General features: G+C 42.9%; 1 protein-coding gene across 1 annotated transcript in view; it reads left to right on the top strand.

Moving 5' to 3' along the window:
• The window catches only part of LOC123363732 (extracellular sulfatase Sulf-1), a 286,538-nt gene that overhangs the window by 149,354 nt on the left and 114,182 nt on the right, over positions 1-23,002 (top strand). The window lies entirely within an intron of this gene.

Genomic DNA, 23,002 nt, shown 5'->3' with positions numbered 1-23,002 from the left:
ATGTGGGAAAATGTGCTTTAAGGAACTAGGGAAAGACAATCAAATCTTACTTCTCAACCTCCCAAAGTCAAAATGCAGAACACATTTTGAGACTGTGTCATACAATGGAAATCACAAGATATAATGCAACAAGCTTAACATGGTCTGAGATTCATTTCTTCAGCATCAATAACATTTCCTGTCACCTTATATACATGCAGATTATTTCACCAGAAATAATAATTCAAATATATGTGAGATAATAGCAAGTTTATGAGGGTTAGAAATAAATGTATGTCTAAAATTGAGACATCGCTAGTAATGAAAGGCAGTTAGGAGGAATCAAATGTACTTTACATGAGACCTCAGTTATATTTAAGTCCAATATTTGCAGAGGGATAAAGCTAGTGAGTGCGTTTATTCACTAACCCTATCTTTAGTTTTTCTGTCTCACCACTGTTTATTACAACAATAGGCTCAAGCTCAACTTTCAGATCTGTTTCTTGAACCTCCCAAAGTTCAGAGGGTTTTGAATGGAGATCTGGTTTGGAGCCCATTTATATTTTAAACGTTAAGTAACCACGTTTTTTTTCCAGTAAATTTGATTGCTGGTTCCTTAGACAGCATTTCATGATAATTATAAAGAACATAAGACTATTCAGTCAATCAGATCATGCACTTGGTTGATTCCCTGCCACCCTCACAATAGCTATGTCTTGCATAATGGAATTACTTGTTGGCTGGTCCATTAAAATTGATGGGACAGATTTTATGGGTTTTTTTCTTTAATTTTTCTTTTTCAGTAGCAGTGCTTAAAATATATATCTATAGATTCATATATAATGAGGCCAAAAGGGACTTCACTGATAATCTAGTCTGTCCCTGAATTAATTCCTGTTTGAACTAGAACATATCTCTTAGAAAAACAGTCTTGACTTTAAAATTTCCAGTGATGGAGAGCCCACCAAAACCTTTGGTAAATTATTCCAATGGCTAACTACCCTCACAGTTAAAATGTTGCACCTTATTTCTAGTCCAACCTTGTCTAGCTTCACCTTCCAGCCATTGGATCGTGTTATACAATTGTCTTCTAAACTGAAGACCCATCTATTATCAAAGTTCTTTTCCACATGTAGGTACTTACAAACTCTGATCAAGTCACCCTTAATCTTTTCTTTGTTAAATTCAACAGATTGAGCTGGGAGGCTTGCTGCCGCAGGCTGTGTAGATATACCCCTTGTGTCTATCCCTATAAGGCAAGTTTCCCAATCCTTTAATCACTCTTGTGGCCGTTCCCTTAACCTTCTCCAATTTATCAATATCCTTCTGGAATTTTGGACACAGTATTCTAGTATGGGTCACACCAGTGATAAATAGAGGAAATATAACCTCTGTACTCCTACTCAAGGTTCCTTCGTTTCTGCATCCAAGGATCAAAATAGCCCTTTTGGGCACAGCATCACACTGGGAGCTCAAGTTCAGCTGATTACCCACTATGATCTACTAGTCCTTTTCAGAGTCTCTGCTCCTTAGGATAGAGTCCCCCATCCCATAAGTGTGGTCAACATTCTTTATTCCTAGATGTATGATTTTACAGTTGGTCCCATTGAAACACGTTGTTTGCTTACACCCAACGTATCAAATGATCCAGATTGACTTGTATCAGTGACCTGTCCTCTTCATTATTTACTACTCCCCTAATCTTTCTGTCATCTACAAACTTTATCAGTAATGATTTTTGTTTTCACTCAGGTTACTGATAAAAATGGTAAATAGCATAGGGCCAAGAAACTAGTCCCTGTGGAAACCCACTAAAAAGACACCCATTCAATGATTCCTTGTTTACTGTTATGTTTTGAGACCTATCAGTTTGCCAGTTTTTAATTAATTTAATGTGTGACATGTTGATTTTGTATCATTCTGGTTTCTTAATCAAAATGTCATGTGTCACTATGTCAAATGCCTTACAGAAATTATTACATCAACACTATTGCCTTAACAACAAAATCTGTAATCTCATAAAAACAAAAATCATGTTAGTATGACAAGATCTGTCTTCCATGCTGAATGGCATTAATTTCATTACCCTCCTTTAATTCTTTATTTAACCAAGTCCGGTATCAGCCATTCCATTATTTTCATAGGGTCTATAATTACCTCAATTTGCCCTCTTTAAATATAAGCACAACATTAGCTTTCTTCCAGTCCTCTGAAACTTCCCTAGTGTTCCAAGACTTACTGAAAATCAACATTAGTAGTTCAGAGAGCTCCTTGATCAGTTCTTTTAAAACTCTTGGATGCAAGTTATTCAGCCCTGCTGATAAAATATCTAGCTTTAGTAGCTGCTGTTTGACATTGTCCTTAGTTACCATTAGAGTGAAAAGTATTTCATCATCATCTTGCTATGAATACATCATTATTTTTAAATAGAGAGATGGCTTCCATAATAGAATATCATAAGGGCTGCTCCACAACAACTGGAGAGGCTTTAGTTTTTGACTTTCTCTGCGTGTGTGTGTGTGTTTTATTTAAATGGTCTCTCCCATATACTACATCTCCTGCTCCTCCCCATCCCTCCCCCATCACCTGGGGTTGGGTCATCATGCAAGCATCTGCCATCTTCACCTGTCCAAAGTAGCACAAAGGTTGACCTGCTTACCATTTTCTTTGATGCAATCCATCACTTCCTCAGATTTCCTCAGTTTCAGTTTCCAACCATCCTTTTCTGTCATGCTACTTTCCCTAGGTCCTCTTCCTTCATCCTCTGTGTCCAAACCAGCAAAATTGTACTTCCTGCATTTTGTCAGCCCCATTGCTAATTTTGACTTCTGTCATAATGCTCTCATTTCACAATCTCTCCCTTTGCGTGACTCTCTTTATTGCGCTAAGACATCTCACTTTAAACACCTGCAGGCATTGAACTTGCCCTGGCCTTTCAGTCTCAGTGGGATATGCTTGTCATACACAGCTCCTGAGATGTTATTCCACACTCTTCTAACACTCCCCAGTTTGGGCTGTATCTCACTTTCAAGTTTGCCATCTCTCATAACCCAGCCACCAAGGCATTTGAACTGGCCAGTCTGGTTTAGTCATACTCCGTTAATCTCTGTATGTAGTTTCCTTGTCACACCTCTACTGACCCACATGATCTCAATATTAGTCATGTTCATTTTCATCCCATGCCTGCTTAGTTCACCACACTACTGGTTTACTATTTCCTCCAGGTCTTCTTTTGGGGACGCTCTGTCAGCTGCATATAACAGCTTCTCACCTTTTCTCATTGGGTAGTTCCTGCTGACGTAGTCCATCAATATGATAAACAGCAATGGACTGAGGGCTGACTCTGGATGCAGTCCGACTTCCAATTCAGAGGGCCTTGTCACTGCAAAATATGTTCAGATCACTATTTTAGATCTACGGTAGTTCATTCACCATAGTTATTAAACCCTCTCCATATTTTCTCAGCACTGGTGTGAGCTATCCTTTTTGTACTCTAACCACTTCTCTGTCACCTTGCCAAATAACAAACACAGCATCTTGTCCTTTCTTAAAGCAGAACTGTTATTCAAGAAGGGGTTTGAGCATTCTCGTCCGTATAGATTTACCTAAATTGCTTTTACTTATTATTTGGGCAATAACGAAAACTACTCATTGTTGATCACAGTGATGAAAGCAGGGGCGGCTCCAGGCCCCAGCATGCCAAGCGCATGCTTGGGGTGGCAAGCCACAGGGGGCGCTCTGCTGGCGCCGCGAGGGCGGCAGGCAGGCTGCCTCCGCGGTTTGCCTGCGGAGGGTCCGCTGGTCTCGCGGCTTCGGCGGACCTCCCGCAGGCATGCCTGCAGAGGGTCCGCTGGTCCCGAGGCTTTGGAGGACCTCCCGCAGGCACGCCTGTAGGCGGTCCGCCGAAGCCATGGGACTAGCGGACCGTCCGCAGGTAAGCCGCAGAAGGCAGCCTGCCTGCCGTGCTTGGGGCGGCAAAATTCCTAGAGCCGCCCCTGGATGAAAGCACTTTATAATACCCGAAAGACAAAGGCAGGTGAAACCTTATCGATCAATAATTAGTAGAGATAGACCTGAGATTTAAAGAATGTAAAGATATGAATCCAAAATTTCAGGTTCTGCTTTTTGCATCAATGTGTAATAAGAGATGGATGGCCAGTTTGGATCAAAGAACAAGCTGTCTCAAATCTTCTCAAAACTTGAGACAAACTTAAACCAAGTTCTTTTCGAAATCTGAAAACTCTTAACTTTTTTTTTGTGAACTTCTATACTTCTTAGTTCTGCCCAGAAGCAGAAGTTACAAAATAACATGAATGATAGTTTTCATGTTTCCAACCTGACCAGAAGCAAAAAATACCATAAAATATCTTGAAAGTGTCTTATTGGATGGCTTCTAGCCCATTTCTGCAGATCCAAAAAGTTTACATTTTAGAGCATTTTTGGATAAACATCTGAAGTTTACAGTGCTTATCTGACCTGAATCTTTTAAGATTCACCCATCATTAACTATAATTTATTAGTGGTGGGAAACATTTCAAGAAAGTGCTTGTTTTCCCACAGATTTAAGGTCATGGTAACTCATAAAGAAACTATCTCATATGCTCAGTATGAGGTAAGCACAAATGTAATCCATATTCATGCAGGACATCAGGAATGTCCTCAGAAAGTTTATTATGAAATGAAGAGTTATCATTTAAGCTATAGTTGAAACAAGTGGAGTGTGTCAACAAAGGGGAAGAGACAGTTTTTTACCTGAGTCTTAAATATTATGTCTCTAATGTATATAATTTATTAATACTTTCATCTCCAAGTTAGATTTTCTGATACATTAACCACTGATGTTCCAACAACCAATATCAATTAACTACTATAAGCAGAATTTAACACTTGAAACCATATTTTTCAGAAATATGTTTGCATCAGTGCACAGAAATTGTGTACGTAATAATAATTGCTCCTAGTTAGATGTGCATGTAAACTCACTGTAATTGTGCATGTAATTTATGCATCCAAGTATGCAAATTTTTGCATGTTATGTTATACTCGGACTTTTTTGAAAATCTGGTGCTTGACATTTAGCTCTAATGATAGTTACGTCATGATTTCAAGATGAAGGATTCTAAATGTGAGTCTCCTGGAACTATTTATGAATCTTTTCCTGTATTTTTGTTGTAGCTATCATATTAGCTAAGTCACTCCCTGCTCAGCCAGCGTCAGCTGCATTATTGTGCCTTGGTAGGGAATTGCTGCTATGAAGTGGCATCAGAATTAAAAATAGATGTGGTCAGATATAAACACTTTTAAAATAGGTTTTAGAGAATGCTTGAAGAAATGGATTTTGCAAGAGGATTGCCTGTGTCCATTTTCCCTGAAGCCTCTTCCATATTACCATTTAAATCAGTGTGTAAGAAGAATGCAGTTTTTTGTTTTTGTTTGTTTTTTCCAGCCACGTTTCTACCACCAGAAACTTGATCCAAAGGTGTCCTTTTTAATTTTTGCCCCCCCCCCCCCAAAAAAAAAAAAGTATTGTAAGGAAGAAACCCTATAACATCATTAGGATTAGAACAATACATTCAGGGCATAGGAAAAAAAATCCTGAAAATGAAATATCTTTCCCAGTTTCTGTATTAAAACCAGAATGAAAAAACAGTCAAGCCCAAAACAAAAACCGCAGCCTACACACATAATTGTTCAGATACAGTAAAGTTCAAAATGTGTCAGAGGGTTGCTGGTTCCCTAAGGAAAATGGGCTGCAGTTCACCTCTGACAAGTTTAACTCACCTCCCCAGGTGGGGGAAATAAATGTCATGTAATGGAGAACAGGTGAGCCCTATAAGAACAGCAGGAAACTTTAGGAGGGAAAGGGGAAGGTGAAGGTGAAGGTGTGGGTGTGGTGAAGTCTATAGAGACATGGGGAGTTGCCCCAGGTAGGAGGACTGGGAGTAGCCTGATAGGATCTTCCTCATGCCTTAACACCAGGAGAGTTTGGAACTCAGGCCTTGGCTACACTTGCAAATTTGCAGCGCTGCAGCAGGGTGTGAAAACACACCCTCTCCAGCGCTGCAAATTGCGGCGCTGCAAAGCGCCAGTGCGGGCAAAGCCCCAGCGCGGCTCCCAGCGCTGTACGTTATTCCCCACAGGGAGGTGGAGTACGGACAGCGCTGGGAGAGCTGTCTCCCAGCGCTGGCGCTTTGACTACACTTAGCGCTTCAAAGCGCTGCCGCGGCAGCGCTTTGAAGTGCAAGTGTAGCCAAAGCCTTAGAGTCAGAAGAGTGAGCTCCAGCCAGGTAGAGCCTTGGAGTGGTAACTGAATTGGGACCCAGCTCTGGGAAGGAGGGCTGGGAGCTCTCTAAGGGAGTGAGAGAAACTGAACTGAGGTTGGGGTGTGGAGGGCTAGTGTGTACTGAATAAATTGTACCCTAGAAGGGGAGTGTTTAAATTACCTTTGGACTGAGGGTGTGCAGTTCTTAAGGGGCCTAAAGAGAGGGGAAGCAGGGTGCTGCAGAATGGCCTCTGGTCACAAGCGGGTGTTCAGGAGATAGTTTACCCTGTTATGATAAGTAATGTTTTCGTTATAAAGGTTAGCTCAACCAGTACTAACACCTCTACTTGGGGGATGTTGTTAGGTGGTTGGGAAAAGTGGTGTATGGTCCTGGTTCAGTAAATCACTTAAATCCATTTGCATTTGGGAAAGCCCTTAAAGACATGCCCTACTTTAAGTATGTGTTTGTGTCATATTGACTTCAATAATTAAATGTTTTACCGAATTGGGGCTGAAAAGAGTGAATAAAGAAATGTTGTCATATATGTATCTCCCTTAGAATTCAGCATCTGGAACAACATTGCTCTGCTCCTTGTCACACCAGGTTGGCAGTCTTTTGTTCCCTAAGAGGGAAATGGACTGTTTTCTGCATCAAGATGAGATATTAGACAGTTTGGGAGGTCTGAGTTTTGGATGTCAGATATACAATCCCTTTGTATTCAGTTTAAAGTACATTCCTCACCTGAAAAAATGTTGGAAGTGAGGAAAACATTCCTTCTGGCGAAAAATTAACCACATTATGCTCTTACTTTTTCATTTGACAGTTAAGAGGATAGGAGTTACAGCTAGATTTGCAGGTCTATCCATTGTTGAAATGTGTGTATTAAGAGAAGCAAAGAGTCCCGTGACACCTTATAGACTAACAGATGTATTGGAGCATGAGCTTTCGTGGGTGAATGCCCACTTCGTCGGATGCACCCATGAAAGCTCATGCTCCAATACGTCTGTTAGTCTGCATGGTGCCACAGGACTCTTAGTCTGGATTTGTAAAAGCAGCAAACACGGGTACCCCTCTGATACTTGTATTAAGAGAGATGATCTGTAATACCAAGTTAGTGACACACTCACCCCATGTGCCCCTTAGTTAGTACTCTGTGGTATATTACTGAGAGGAAGGATGGTCCAGTGGTTAGGGCACAAGCATATGACTTGAGAGAGCAGGGTTCAATTCCTTTCACCACAGGCTTCCTGTGTCATCTTGGGCACTTAGGCTCTCTGTGCCTAGAGGTAATAGTATTCTGCTACCTCACAAGGGTATTGTGTGGATGACTATACTAACAATTAGGAAGCACCTCAGACCCTATGATAATGGGGGTTATATAAAAACCTTGGATAGATAACAGACTGCCTCCATCAACCCTTGGGATGACTGGGGTACTGTTTATATACAAGGCCTGGTCTTTCAAGCTACAGAGCACCCATAACTCCCAGAAAAGGCATGCTTAGCACCTCATATCACCAGGCCTGTAGCTTGCACAGTACTCTTTGGAATGAAAGAGGTTGTACAATTGTAAAGTAAGATTATTACAGCAATAAAATGTAACTGTTGATTAACAAAGCAAGACTTGATAACTATTAGCTCTATATTTATAAACAGCCAGAACCATGAGTAAGTTCAACCGTGCAGTTAATTGAAAGCAAATAAAGATGTGATGACACTTCAGTTGTTACTGGAATGAAAGCATCCTTCACAGGCTTCTTTAGATTCTTTCACAAACATTTTGTTAATATTAACAGTACCTAGGGTTGCCAAGTTTCTAACTGCAGAAAGCCAAACCTCAAGGCCTCTGCTCTGTCCCTTTGCCGAGGCCCCACAGCCCACTCATTCCATCCCCCCTCCCTCTGTTGCTCGTTCTCCCCCACCCTCATTCACTCGCTCATTTTCACCTGGCTGGGGCCGGGGGGGTACGGGAAGGGCTGAGGGCTTTAGCTGGGGGTGCAGGCTCTGGGGTGAGGCTGGGGTCAAGGGGTTTGGAGTGCAGGAGGAGGCTCAGGGCTAGGACAGGGAGTTGGGGTGCATAAGGGGTTTGAGGTGAGAGCTCCCAGAGGTTCTGATCTCAGGCAGCTCCCAGGAAACAGCGATATGTCCCTCTGGCTCGTAGGCAGAGGGGCAGCTGGGGGGACTCGGTGCACTGTTCCTGCCCATAGGCACCGCCCCCACAGCTCCTATTGGCCGTGGTTCCCGGCCAATGGGAGCTGCGGAGCTGGCACTTGGGGTGGTGCCTGTGGGTGGGGACAGCGTGCCAAGCGCCCCTGGCTGCCCCTCTACCTAGGAGCCAGCGGGTCATGCTGGTCCCTACCCGGGAGCCGATAGGGAGCCTGCCAGCCTCGCTGCATCACCAACTGAACTTTTAATGGCCTGATCGGCGGTACTGACAAGAGTTGCCCATGTCCCTTTTTGTTCTGTGTTCCGGTTGAAAACCAGACACCTGGCAACCCTAACAGTAGCTTCTATTTAAATAGACCCTCCCCATAATGTGTTTCCTGAACTAAACAGAAACATAGGAAGAAACTGTGAGCACCACCTGTTAGTGAAAATACAGAACTACAGATAACTATTGCTAATGTGCCTAGAACCAAAAAAAGGCATGATTGGGGGAAACTATTAGAAAGCAGATATTGTATTTGGGCCACATTTTGGATTGACTTATTAACATTTCAATTAGTGACCACAAACCATATCAAAGCAAGGAAGGTGGGTGTTTGTAGAACCTTATGTTGAGACTGTACCTGATATTCTTGAGGGGTTATGTTTTTCTGACCTGCACTGAATTGATGTTGGCAGAAGGCCCTCATACTCAGTGTACTTGGCTTGATCATTTGCACGAATTTTTAATCTGTAGGAAACAAGATAAGTGTTTGACGCTTTAAGAACTGGCAAGTATTCAGGCTTTCCATGGCTGCTAGGAGGTGGTGTGGGAGGGAGAAAGAGAGATGGGCTAACTCTTGGGATGAAAAAGTCCAGAAATGACCTGCCTAACACCTGGAGGGAAACCTCTTTCCCAGTATACAGGCTGTATCTCAATCCATTCAGGTCAGACAGCATCAAGGGGAGGTGGTGCAGAGCTAAAGACTTGGCAGACTGTTATAATGGGAGAGCAGCAGAGAGCTAGCTGTTGGCTTGAGGAGGGGTGCAGGGAATATGTCTCAGAGTGGGAAGAAGTGAATTCCCAGTGGGAGAGGGAAGGGATAAAGAGGTGGCTTTGTTTAGGTGTATCAGACTGGAACGTCAAACAGTTTAGTTGATACACAAGATGGACTAAAATCCAGCTTGTTGTCTTCTAGCTGCAGCGGCGGCTCCAGGCACCAGCGATCCAAGCGTGGGCCTGGGGCGGCAAGCCACGGCGGGGCGCCCTGCCAGTCCCTGGGAGGGCGGCAGTCAGGCAGCCTTCGGCAGCTTGCCTGTAGGAGGTCCATCGGTCCCACGGATTCGGTGGCAATTCGGCGGCAGGTACACTGAAGGCAGGGTATCGGCGGACCTCCCGCAGGCAAGCCGCTGAAGGCAGCCTGACTGCTGTGCTTGGGGCAACAAAAAAGCTAGAGCTGCCCCTGTCTAGCTGTATTAGCATTACAGGACTAATAAGAGGAAAAAGTATTAAAAACTTACTCATTATTTAAATAGCAAAAATATTTCCTTTAGATGTGTGAACTCGAAGTTGCTTCTGTAAAATGGGGTGTTTGACCTGCTCTGAGCTACCAAAAAAAATCACGATTCTACCAAATCCGCAAGACCTGAATTAATGTTGGTGTCAGACTAGCTCTGCGTTAAACTCATTTAACGTACCTTTGGGCGATCAGGTGCCATTCACTTGTGGCAAAGGTCGCATGTTTTCAGACACTGACAGTGCAAGTCATGACAAGTTGTTTCTCTGTTTAAGAGTAGATCAGGATGTTTTTAGCACTCATTCAATGAAGCTAGCAAACGGCAGCGTCTGCCTGAGAGGCTCTATGCCTTTGAACATGCAGTAGGGGGAATTATTAACACCTAGTCTCAAATCTATAATTTCATTGAACTCAGACCCCTCAAAGGACTTTTTATGCCTGTAGCTAAATAGCAAGCAATTTTGAAGCTGACGTTACCTAACCAGTAGACTTCTTATTGATCATAAAATGAATTGGAAAGCGCGCACGCGCTCTCTCGCGCTCTCTCTCTAAAAATACCTCCAGTTTTTCTTTTAATTCATTTCTTGCTTGAAAATGTTTGGGAATGGCAAGCTGAACTTCACATACAACTCCATTTAGAACAAAATGACAGCAGAACTGTCCTAATCTTACATCTGAAATCTTCTCTTGTATTCCTGTCCTAAGAAAGGAGGACTGGTCAAATGGCTAAAGTTCATGATTGGAGTTCAGCATAACTGCACAATAATGTATTGTTTTCCTAGATATGTCAGGCTTGTTGTGTGACCTTCCGCAAGTCACTTAATGGCACTAAGGTTTAGTATCCATATTATGCTGTTGTGGGGCATAATCATTAATGTTTGTAAAATGTGTTCAGATCCTCAGATGAAGGCTCTACAGCCTTCTATAAAGGGTGGATGTCAATCATTAATGAGCAGAATTTGGTTCTCCCTGCATGTCCTAGCAATGATGTGTATTCAGAAGGAAGGCTGTGTTCTCATCAAAGTCTCTGGGAGCACAATAGTTTACATTTTAGCAACTGGCATGTTATTAGAGCAGCAGTTTTTTATCTGCATGTCACAATGCCCAATGGGCTTTTGAGCCCTGATGTCATGAGCTAGCTCACATTTCCTGTCCTTTCATGAACCAGATTTGCTCATCCACACTGACTGGATGCCAGACTCCCTATATGTGGATGTGTCATGCTCCTTAGTGCTTGTGTAACAGGGTGTTCCAGCCTCTGGGTGTGGTGTCAGTCCTTCCTGGGCTGGGGACACACACCAGCAGCCTCCTATGAAGATTCCATGGAAGCTAGCAGAGGACTAGAAACTAGCATAGATTTGTTTATTTATTTTTTAGAGTCTCATACATGCACATGCCATAGTAACTGAAACATGGGATCACAGTGGAAAAAGTGGGCAGGATTTCCCAAACACAGTGCTGGAAACCTTTATAGCTTTCAAAATCAGGATGAACCAAACAATATGAAAAGTTTAGGAGAGAGCAGTTACTGCGTTGGCAACTAGATAAAACAGAATGGTCTAGTAGATCTTTTCTATAACATCTATGATTCTGTGAATCTCTAGAAAGGAATGGGAAAACATATGCTGGCTTCTGTGCCAGTGAGAGAGATGTGAGTACTCGAAGGCAGAATAATACAAAACATCAAAAGTTTTTTAAATGTTGCAAAATATAGCTGTTGCCTAAGGTATAAAACTCCAGCAATGTGGCCAAGGCTCAAACCTTAGCACACAAGTCAGACAACAGAAAGTCCAGTTTGCTGGGGCTACTTTGTAGATGCACTTCCCCATGCTAAAATAGACCCAAATTTTGGGATGAGTTAAGGGAGTAGAAGAGAGGACAATTAATGCACTTTGGTAAGTTGAGAGAAATTTGCTGGCTAACAAAAGGAGGTGAGAATGGAGCAAAGTCTCACGCTCACTCACACAGTTTATGCATAAATGAGGTAGAATTAGTAGTCACTCTAAGTTTTTTAATCCTTATTGCACTAGGGAAAATACAACACCAATTCAAAGGAGAACCCAGAAACTCTTCTCCCACATCTGTTTCATCGGACTGTATATGCATACATACATGTGGCTTGCCCAGTCACTGTTTTATAGAAGTTTGTGTCTGCACATGTTAAGCCAGCTCAGCTTCACTGGAGTATAGGGGAGTTTCAGTGAATAGGGTTGCTAACCCTCCAGGATTCTCCTGGAGTCTCCAGGAATTAAAGATTAAGCTTTAATCAGAGATAATGTCATGTGAGGGAACCTCCAGGAATTCATCCAACCAAAGTTGGCAACTGTACACCTGAGCTGCTGCCAAAATTATTCACCACAGGAGAAAATTCAAGACCAGGGCTCCAGTAAGCATAAATTGCCTGCATAGACTCTCAACTTTTCCTTTTTCTTCCTTTTCCCACTCAAAATTAAATCAGTGAAAGGCTCTGTCTACACACAAACTTGCTCTTTTTTCCACTTGTCTTAGGGTAGGTCCATACTTACCCGCCGGGTCGACGCAGAGAGTTCGAACTCCGAACGTGCTCCCGTCGACTCCGGAACTCCACCACCGCGAACGGCGGTGGCGGAGTCGACGGGGGAGCCGCGGAGTTCGATCCCGCAGCGTCTGGACAGGTAGGAAATTCGAACTAAGGTAGTTCGATTTCAGCTACGCTATTCGCGTAGCTGAAGTCGCGTACCTTAGTTCGACACCGCCCCCCCCTCCCCCCGTAGTGTAGACCAGGCCTTATTGGCCTCTTTCTCTCCAATTCTGTCTTCACTCCTTGTCAAATTCTCCCAGAGTTTTATTTCTCCTTTTCCCTTCCCTTCTCTCCCAGTCTGCACTCTTACTGCCTTATTGTCTTCATACACAGGCTGTGAAAGGCGGAAGATTGGAACTCCCTCTGATTTCCCCTCTTGCATGGCAGATATAAAGGGAGAGTACCTGTGAACTGCGGGTCCCAGATGAGCTTCCCCCTCTAGCTCTTCACCAACAGCTCTTTGTAGAACAGCTGACTGGGGAGAGGAAGGAGAAGAAAGTGAGATTGGAGTAGAATTTGGTCCTAGAGGGAAGGAAACCAGAAGGCTCAGGACAATTTGTGGCTGTCCTCTCCTTGCAGTGGCACAGGGGAACCTGTCACTGCTTGTAATGGCACAGGGGAAAAGGTTTAATAAGATAATATTTTCACAGAGTAGTAGTTACATTTTGCCTGGATGCCATTCTTTATAAGGTATTACGCATCCCCCATCTGCATAAATAATTACATTTCTGATTTATGGTAGTGTTCTTGAACATCAACATAACCATCCCCCTCCCACTGCAAAATGCATTAGAGAGTCATAATAGCTTGTTTTTTCTTGCTTAACTAGGAAATAAATATAAAAGGCTTGTCAGAACTGATGTATAATTGTATTGAGGAAAGAAAATATTGTATAAATATACAGGCCAGGCTCACTTTATTGCAATAATGAATCAAGTATCTTGTGTATTGAAAAAGGAAATATAATCACTGACAAATCTTAAGAGATTCTTTTCTGTGTATGACACAGCTTGTTTTAGTACATCATATATTTCTTCTTGTGCCTTTTTTATATATTCTTGAGGATGGGATGAGATGGGGAATAGCTCAGAAATTATGCCAATCCACCCATCTCTAAAATAAAACTGTGTAAGAAATGATGCAGGTGCATGCATATGTGTGAAATGAACACTAATTGCATCAAAACTTTTATGAATGGTATATTATATGTATAAGGGCTAATCTTAGCTCCTATTCTGCTAGGTGGCCTCAAATGTAACTGAATCTTTGTGTATGGCTACATTTGCATACCTTACTTACATATACCGATCTCTGTGCTATGGTTCTTATTAAGTATCCTTGCCATTCAGGTACTAAGGCTTCTGCAAAAAGGTTTAAAACCTAGTAAGAGACAACTTCAACTAAGCACCACACAGCTCTCTGTCCCTCCATCCCAAATGACAATATTAAAAACAAAAGTTAGAGGCCTAGCCCTGTGTGGTGCTGAGCACCTCGTAAGGTTGTTTGAAGCCTTTACTCTGTAAATTTGAGAGCACTCAGATTGACAGATATGGCAATTTCCTGCAATATCCTTGAAAAAAGCATACTGAATTAAGTTTAAGTATCTTTTGAGTCCATCGTATTAAATGTGAAGGTTATGTATTACTGTGGGCCTGATTGATCTAAGGACCATATTGAACAATGTCAGACAAGAATGACTTTTGGGACAAACAGGATCAAATGCTTTGCCTGGGGAAACTCTAGGAGGATGTGAATGCAAATTCTTCACACCCAGTTATGCAATAACCCAGGCTTCTAAGCTATGCCCTGAGGAGGCTACCTCTGTCGTCTGACCACCTGTTACATCAGGCCAAGATCAAAGGCCAAAACTGTATAAAGTAAAAACTGAACTACTCATGGTTCTGTTGGTTGTGATCTAAGGCTGTTGTGAACTTCTAATCACAAAACCCATGGGGGGTTTGAAGGACTGACACCAACCAGAGCCCTTGTTGGAGGGGGGGAAGGGTGATCTTTGGTAAGCTTATCAGTATGTGTGTATGTTCTTTTATTATTTTTGTTTTCTCTGTAATGCTTTCACCTTAAAAATAAAAATGCTTGCTTGTAAAGGGCTGTATAATATCATAACTGTTGGCAGTTACAGCTGTTCATAGCTTTTGGAGAGAATGAAAGGCAGATGCTGACCTATTTAGGGCGTGTTCGGATTATCACAGTGTAGGCAGAGAACTGTGCAGCCTGGAAAAACCCTGGGGAGGAAGGGAAGAGGTGTGGGTCTCTGCCCACGAGAGGTGATGGCTGAAGGGCTGGGAGCCTAGAGTGGGTACCCTTGAGGGTCCATGGAAGTGGAATATAGGAGAGTAGCCACCTGCATTGACATATATGTTGACAACCTGTGTGGGACCCATGACAGTGTGAATTGCCATAAGTGCCAACAGCAGTGAAAGGGGACAGCACAGAGAAAATCTCGGTCTTTTGGGGAATAGCAAAAAGAGAGACTGGAAATCTTGGAGCGAACTCTCTGGAGGGAGGCTAGGGAGAAGCTGACAGAGGCAACCACCATTGGGATAAGAGGCACCACTGCAACAAGAATTGGGCAGATTGAAAGAGCTGGAGAAACTGCAGATGGAGAAGGATAAAATACACTTGGAAACTCAGCTGCCTCTAGACCAGGAGCAAGAGAGTGGACTGTGAGAGGCAGCATCAGTACTAGAGACAATGGAGGAGAATCAGTGCCAGCATGTGGGGGAGAGATGCAGGTTTCTATCCAAGAGAGATGATGGCTGAGGAGCTGGAAGCTTGGAGTGGATGCCCTTGGTGGACTATGGAGGCCCCCCAGGCATACATGTGCAATTGCCTTGAACTGTGGCACTCTGCGCCTTCAGAAGTTGTCAAAAATTCATCCTTGTATATAAGGCTAGCTCAAGACTTATGCACCACTTTAGGACTTGTGCTTGGCTCTCTGTACAGGAGTGAATTTCATCCCCAAGTGAGAAAGTTATTGCCTTTCATAATGGGGTTCTAGTTTTGTTTTTGTGCAAAACTAATTGACAGTTAAAAATAGAGGGGCCTGATTTTTGTTTTTTCGGTTTTAGAGCTCTTCAAATATATTCTGTCTCACCACTTAATTAGTAGATCCTTTGTGTCTGAATAGAGGTACAGTCAATGTAACTGATTCTACAATAACTGCTCCTGCATGTCTAAGATTAGATTTGAGATTCCACATATTGATTCAGCATTCATCTCTAGTGGACTGGTCTTGTGAGCCTGATGCAAGTGAGTATTTGCACTGACATCCGCCATAATTGTTGGAGTGTTCTGAAAAGCCCAAACCACTCTTGATAGGTTCATTAGGGGAGAGGCTTTAAGTTGTCATTAAGAGATTTATTATAAGGATATGTAATATTGCTTCTAAACAATACTTTACATCATGATGACTATTTGAATACTCATCCCGGACTGACGCTCAGCTCATGAATTAATAGCTATTGGAAACTACATTGTGAAAGGTTCATGTAGATGCTGTTTTATATATTATTAGCCTGTAAAACTTTGCATTAGACATTTTCTTCCTAGAACGCTATTGAAAACCTAGTCTCCATTTTTTAAAAATTTTTTTTAGTGTTTTATTAATGTGTAAAGGCTGGTAAAGCTGCTATAGTTGCAGTGTATAAAGTTTCCATATGTGAAAGATGAATTTTGGAATAGACTATTGTTTGCTGAAGTTTAGTTGGGATGAATGATTGCCTTTGATACTTTAAAGTAAAAGAAAATGGGAGTGAGGAGAATTCTAGACAATAATATATTGGGATGTTTCCTCACTTTTCTACAATTGTACATGCATTTCTGTATTTTATTTTGAACAACCTTGTTTCAAAGAGTTCAAGAGCAGGCTCTAAATAATCATGTTGGCTTACAAATAAATGAATTTTATGTGTCCCTACCATCATGGACATTTCCTGGAAAACTAGGGTTCTTGGGCAGATTGAAACCTAAGAAAATCAGAGGGCAGAAAACTACTAAATTGTACTGGGGAAAGATATCGATAGATTAGGAATACTTTCTATGGCAGCTCTTCTCTAACTATCTCAATGCTATGCAAATATTAACCTATTAAGCCTCAATCTCTAAGGTAGTTAAGAGCTATTTGAGGATTATTTCATTCAGCACTGAAATTAAGTCTTCTCTAGGGGATGGAATGCAGTGGGTTTATTGACACACGTGGTCTCACAATACATAATTCAGTTTAGAGCAAAAAGTGAAGATTATTATGTCCAGTGGAAGGTGCTAAAGGTATTTATTTTTTATTCATCTTTTGCCCATACTAAAGTGTAAGCATATTACATCACTTAAAATATAAGCACCTACAAAAAAATTTAGAATTCCAGATATCCAATTCTTTAGCTCCATTTACTCCCCCATAAAAAAAATGAATTCATTCTTCCAAGAGGGTAAGACTCCACTTCTGCCATTCTGCAGCCTCCAACCCCATCCCTCATAATCCTGCATCATTCACAAAAGCTTGCAAAACAACATGTTCAGCAGGTTAACAAATCTGAGCTCTGGCAGACCAATGGGTGAAGTAAATTCCAGAATCAAGACCCTCCCTCATGGAAAAATTTCTTGCTTTTAATCCTCTCACGTTTTAATTGATGAGACTCAAATCAAGCACTCTATTAGCTCAGGGAGAGAGGTTGTCTCTTAGCTTACCAGGACCCAAACCACTGGTTTATAGAACACCAATGCTTCATTTTTGGGTACAGCACTATCAGCCAGCCAGTCCAGTGCTCACTTAGGTATCACTTTCTATGCTTCCTTCATGATGTAATGCTCATGTAACCCAGCATTCTGCAGAAGCTTCAGCTCTTCATGTGTTCCTAACACAGTCCCATACATCTCATTACAGTCGTCTTAGACAAACGCATGGATGTTGGCAGTGAGGTTTACATCCAAAAGTCTTGCTCTCCTAGCAAAATACTGCTGAAAAAATTTTGTGGTCTCAACTGCTACTTCAGCTTCTAAGAACTGTCCAGAATCTAACCAGACTCCAAGACAGTATTACACTGCTCTTTCATGTTGCACTCACCATCTTTGCCGCTAAATTAGGTCGAATGCAATTACCTGAATTGTAATTTGACTAGGACACCAGTGTTGACAACTCCATACCTTTGATGAGGGCTGTAAGATCTTTAGGGGACAGCTACACTGCAACTAAAAAATCTGATGCTGAGTTTCAAAGCCTATGTCAGCTGACATACAGGCGCAGGCTGTGCAGCTATAAAATTTCAGTGTAGACATTCAGGCTCGAGCTAGAGCTAGAGCCAGGCTGTGAGACCCACACCACTCACGGGGTCTCAGAGCCCAGGTTCCAGCCCGAGCCTGAATGTCTACACTGAAATTTTATAGCCGCACAGCCTGTGCCTTGTAAGCCCCAGTCAGCTGACCCAGGCCTGCTGCAACTGTGTTATGAGTCTTTTATCACAGCATAGACATACCTTGGATGACCACATGTGGTGGGAACCTCTGTTTTCTCTTGGATATATGATAGCAACTTCAGCAACATACACTCTTATGCTATTGTGTGCAGCACCAGTGCCGCCTCTTGTAGTACCTGTCTGGATTTTAGTGGTCTCCCTTCCAGGTCTTGACTGCTTAAGCAGTCAGAGTCACAAGCTCACATCAGCAAGTGGTAGGGTTCCAAAAAGATGTATAATAATGAAATAGGGAGCTAAGTTGTGGTAATGTGATGCCCATAGTCAAATGTATTTGTCATAACACAAGAGAATAGAATGTCTCTATTCTCATTACATCTCATTTGCTATCAGCTAACTGCAACAATGTGCTCGTTTCTGTGCTATGTAAGATCAATTTAAAATTACTGAAAAGTCTGTTTCCCAGAGGATGATATGATGCATTCACGCCAAAACTTCAAGATAAAATACTTTACTACGTTCTATTCAGTGTAATGAGGATAATCCTGTTCTGAACCCAAACAGGACTTTCAGTCACTAACTATCTGAACAAATCAATATTTTGCATTTCAAGCTACTTGTATTTGTACACTTTTTTTTTTAAACAAAAGTATTTCTAGTGAACATAGTGGCTGTGGAAGGTTCTAATCTGGCAATCCTGCAGAGTCTGAACCCTTCTGCTTATCTACAGAGCAGGAAAAGCACCAGTGTGATAGTGAAAGCTACCCCTAGCAATTATACGAATTTGTGCCTCCAGATCTGGAATCCCTAGCACACTGCATTCTTGGGCATTGTTAGCCCTCTAGTAATGCAATGGCCAGTTAAATGGTAGCAGCAGGAGCAGGGTTTCCAGTCATGCTGCTGCTGAATGAGGGAACTGACTTAGAAAATGCTGTCAGATGGGCGTAGGGGAAGGAACAAGTCTACCCAGTCTTCCTCTACCCTCCCGCAGCAGGAACCCAGCTGAGCTGCCACTGAAGATGTTTGGAGTGAAGGGAAGTGGGCATTCCCACTCAGAACCTGGCCTAAGATAAGGGAAGAGCCTGGGCCATATGAGTTTAGCGAGGGAGCCAAGGAGGCGGAATGAAACTCTGTCTTGGTCATGTTTACACAAACTTTGAGTTCCCTCATCCTGACATATATCAAATTAGGGATAGAGAGGGAAAGAGGGAAAAAGCTAGGAATTTATCATTCCACTCAGAATGTAGACCCTGAGTCAGCAGGATGTACCTGTCTTAATTCAGTGCAGAGAGTACATATGAGTAATCCACAGTCCTACTGTGTATCTTTAATGAAGACATTAGGGAGCATACTGAACACAATTAAATATCAATAAGCTGCATGAAGCTATTGGGCATTGCCTAATGGCAGTGTGCAGGCAAACTCCCAGTTCTGTCAGATTCAAATGTGAGGGAAGAAGGGATTTTTTAGCCAAAGGGAATTGACTGCATGCCTTGACTATATGATCATAACCAGAAATAGCAATAGAAAAGAAATGACACATCAGAGAAACTGCAGTTGAACCCTCTGATAATTTAATTATTTTCATGACTGGACACCACCATGTTGCCTAGTAAAATTCACCTACCCTAACTCAGCAACGTATAGGACACAGAAAAGGTCACATTTTGATTTGCAGTGGGTTTCCTGGATATCCAAAAAAATTTGTTGTGTAAAGTATGAGTTGAAAAAGTCAGAATTAATGATGGTTTGGTCTCTTAGGACTGATCTACACTACAAAGCTAGGTTGATGTAAGTCTCCTTGCATTGCCCTGTTTATGCATGTGTCTACACTCAAATTTGTCTGACTGACATCATCTGCCTGCTGCAGAGACGCAATTATGCCACCTCACTGAACAGCATGGAGCCGTGGTCTACCTGCCAAGGGTGATGCAGTGAATGTAGACACTGTATGGCCTATGTTCACCTTAACAATCCTCCAGCTGGTATCCCACAATGCTTCATTCTTTGCAACAGTGACCACTCTAGTCACAATTGTAAAAACCACTGCCCAGGGTCAGATGCTTTAAAACATCCAGCATATTTTTGAAATGCCTCTTTCAAATTTCCCAGCTTGGCAAGCGCACCTAGCATCTCTCCCTTGTGTGCACCTGACCAGGCCGACTGCATACCTAGATGCACTCCTGTCAGGAGTAAACAGGAGGCATTAAGTCTCTTGGGCCTGTGGGGAAGAGAGGTTGGGCAGGCACAGCAGTGGACCAGTCATAGAAATGCGGACATCTATTAAAGGATTGCATGGAGTATGCAGGTAAAGGGGTACAACAGGGATCAGAAGCAAAGGAAATGTGGCAGGCATCCCACAGGGCCGGAGAGGCCAACAATTGATCTGGCGCTGAGCCACCGACCTGCCTCTTTTACAATGAGCTGCCTGTCATACTTGATGGAGACCCCACCAGACCCCATGGAAACCTTGGAAGAGCCCGAAACAGAGACCTCTACTGTGATCAGTGAGGAGGAGAGGGGAGACACTGGGGGGTTCAGCCATGCCACATGCCAGGACCTGTTTGAGACTCCACCATGGTCTTGCCAGTCCCACCAGCCGAGCATGTACAAGCCTCAAGAGACCTCAGGTGCATGTGTTTTTTCCCTGATAGTGCTTAAATTTAAAGATGGCGCTTGGCCCATCCCCAAGGTCTTTTCATTGTTTTACGTGCACTACTACCTCTTCTCGTACGGCAAACTGAGGCAGAGTTCATATCTGCTTTTCATTCCCCTGTGGTGTTGGGCAGGGGCGGCCAGGCGAAGAACTCTGTCTGTGTACAGAGGCATGTCCTTTGCATCCTTCTGAGAGATCTTGATGAAACTTCCATGAAGATACTCTGCCATCTTCTCCCAAAGGTTTCTAGGGAGGGCTGCCTTACTTCTTCCTCTGTGGTGGACACTTTCCAATACCAGTCTGCGATAAGTTCGACTGGTACCATTGCAGTAAACAGCCTAGTGGCATACAGCCCTAGGTAGCAGCTGAGATCTCTGTGCCTTTGTTACCTCAAGAGTGAGATATCTGGTAAAAACTCCACTGCCTGTGGAAAATATTATTGGTTCATGCAACCGAAATTCCTTTTTCCTTCCTCTTTGCCCTGGGTAGGCCATCCATACTCACCATGGCTGGGGCAGAGATGCTCTAAAGCTGAAATGTCAAACATATTTTATTGAAGGGTTTTATAGGAATGAGGGAAGGGAGTTTTGAAACTCATCTTTCCCTTTCTGGTGTGACTGTAGATCCAATGATACATCTGTTTTTTATCAGCAACTGCTCCCATTGTGGCCTTGAGCCCCCCCCCCCCCCCCCGCCCCTGAGGAGGAGGAGAGGATTAGGGAGGACAGGACATGTTCAGCAAAATCCTGCAAACCAGTGCTGCATCGGACCATGGACAAAAGGCCTGGAAGGGCCAACATAGTAGACAGTGTGGAGAAGGAGAGAGTGGACAGGAGAGGAGCCCAGAAAAAGAAGAGGGAGATGCATCCAGCTGTAATGGGTCTTCTCAGGCAGAAAGCACAAAAATCAATGACTACCCACCCTTTGCAGAATCCTTAGAGAACTCCACGCTAGCAGCTCCTTACCTCCCACCCCCAGCATTCCACCTGGCATCGCTGGCCACATCTGTATCCCTACCACTCCGCACGGAGGCGGCAAGTAAAACCATAGCATCTAACACACGACCCATGGTTCTCACAGGTCAGTGTATGTGTAGCCACAGCAGAGTGTTTGTGGACTGAAATGGATAGAAATGTTTGCTGCCTCAACAATTTCCAAGTTCCATTCTGTTAATTTTAGGGTGACCAGATGTCCCGATTTTATAGGGATAGTCCCAATATTCGGGGCTTTGTCTTATATAGGTGACTATTACTCCCCACCCCCTCCTGATTTTTCATACTTACTATCTGGTCACCCTAGTTAATGTATATTTAAATTTTGCATTTTGTTGCCTGTTTGGTGGATTTTTTTTTTACCGTGTTTTTCTGCACTGTTTTTGTCACTCAATAAATATCTATCTTCTGGAAATAAAATGATCTTTATTAATTCATAATGTATTGCAGGATGCATAGCAGTACTCAAAGCATCCAGTGGTTGTAAATGTAACATATCACAGAACTACTAGGTTCAAGAAAATGACCCAATCATATTTATAAATGCACAGCAAGCACCCCATGTTTCATAGCTTCAGTAACACACAGCCCCAGTTATAAATGCAAACTCTCCCCAATTCTTAGTAGCACCCAAAGCTTCAGGCCCAGAGAACAATCCAGCCCAGAACACTACTGGAGCTGTCTAGCAAAGTGCACATTCAAACCTTCCCTTAACTGCTTAGCAACATGTTGAGCTCTTGTGATGGCCCTTGTGGCTGGCTGTTCAAACTCAGCAGACAGCCACTCCCCCTCTGCCTTACAGATATTATGCAGAACACAACAGACAGTTGTAATTATTGGGATATTTGTCTCCCTGAGATCCAGCCTAGAGTAAACACCCACAGTGTCCCTCCCTTCAGTCGACCAAAAGCACATTCAACAGTCATTCTGCACCTGCTGAACTGCTAGCTGAATCTTTCGGTGCTGCTGTTGAGGTGTACAGCTTTGAGCAAGAGGTTGGCTACACCTCAAAGACTCAGTATTGACATTCCATTATCACCAGCGGTTAGGAAAGAAAGTCCTTGCTTTCAGCTTTCTGAATACTCTTCTGCTCTTAAAGATGTGAGGGTCATGCACCTTCCTTGACCAGCCCCCATTGATACTGGTGAAGTGTCCCCAGTGATCCACCGACATTTCCATAACCATAGGAAAGTAGCTTTTTCTGTTGATGTACTTTGTGGCAAGGTGGGCTGGTGCCAAAAAAGGGACGTGTGTGCTATTGCCATGTTCCAGTTCAGGAATCCCATTGCTGCAAATCTATCCATGGGTCATGCACGTTGCTTAGAGTCTCAAACTCTGCATAGCAGGAAATGATTAATGGCGCTACTCAGTTGCATGACAGTGGCTCCCACTATGGATTTTCATAATCTAAAATGATTTCCCACTGACTGATAGTAGTCCAGCATTGCAAGCTTCCACAGTGCT

Source organism: Mauremys mutica, chromosome 2 (genome assembly GCF_020497125.1).
Source record: "Mauremys mutica isolate MM-2020 ecotype Southern chromosome 2, ASM2049712v1, whole genome shotgun sequence".
NCBI classification, from domain to species: Eukaryota; Metazoa; Chordata; order Testudines; family Geoemydidae; genus Mauremys; species Mauremys mutica.
Note: the sequence above shows the minus strand (reverse complement) of the source record. Positions and strands in the feature narration are given on the sequence as shown.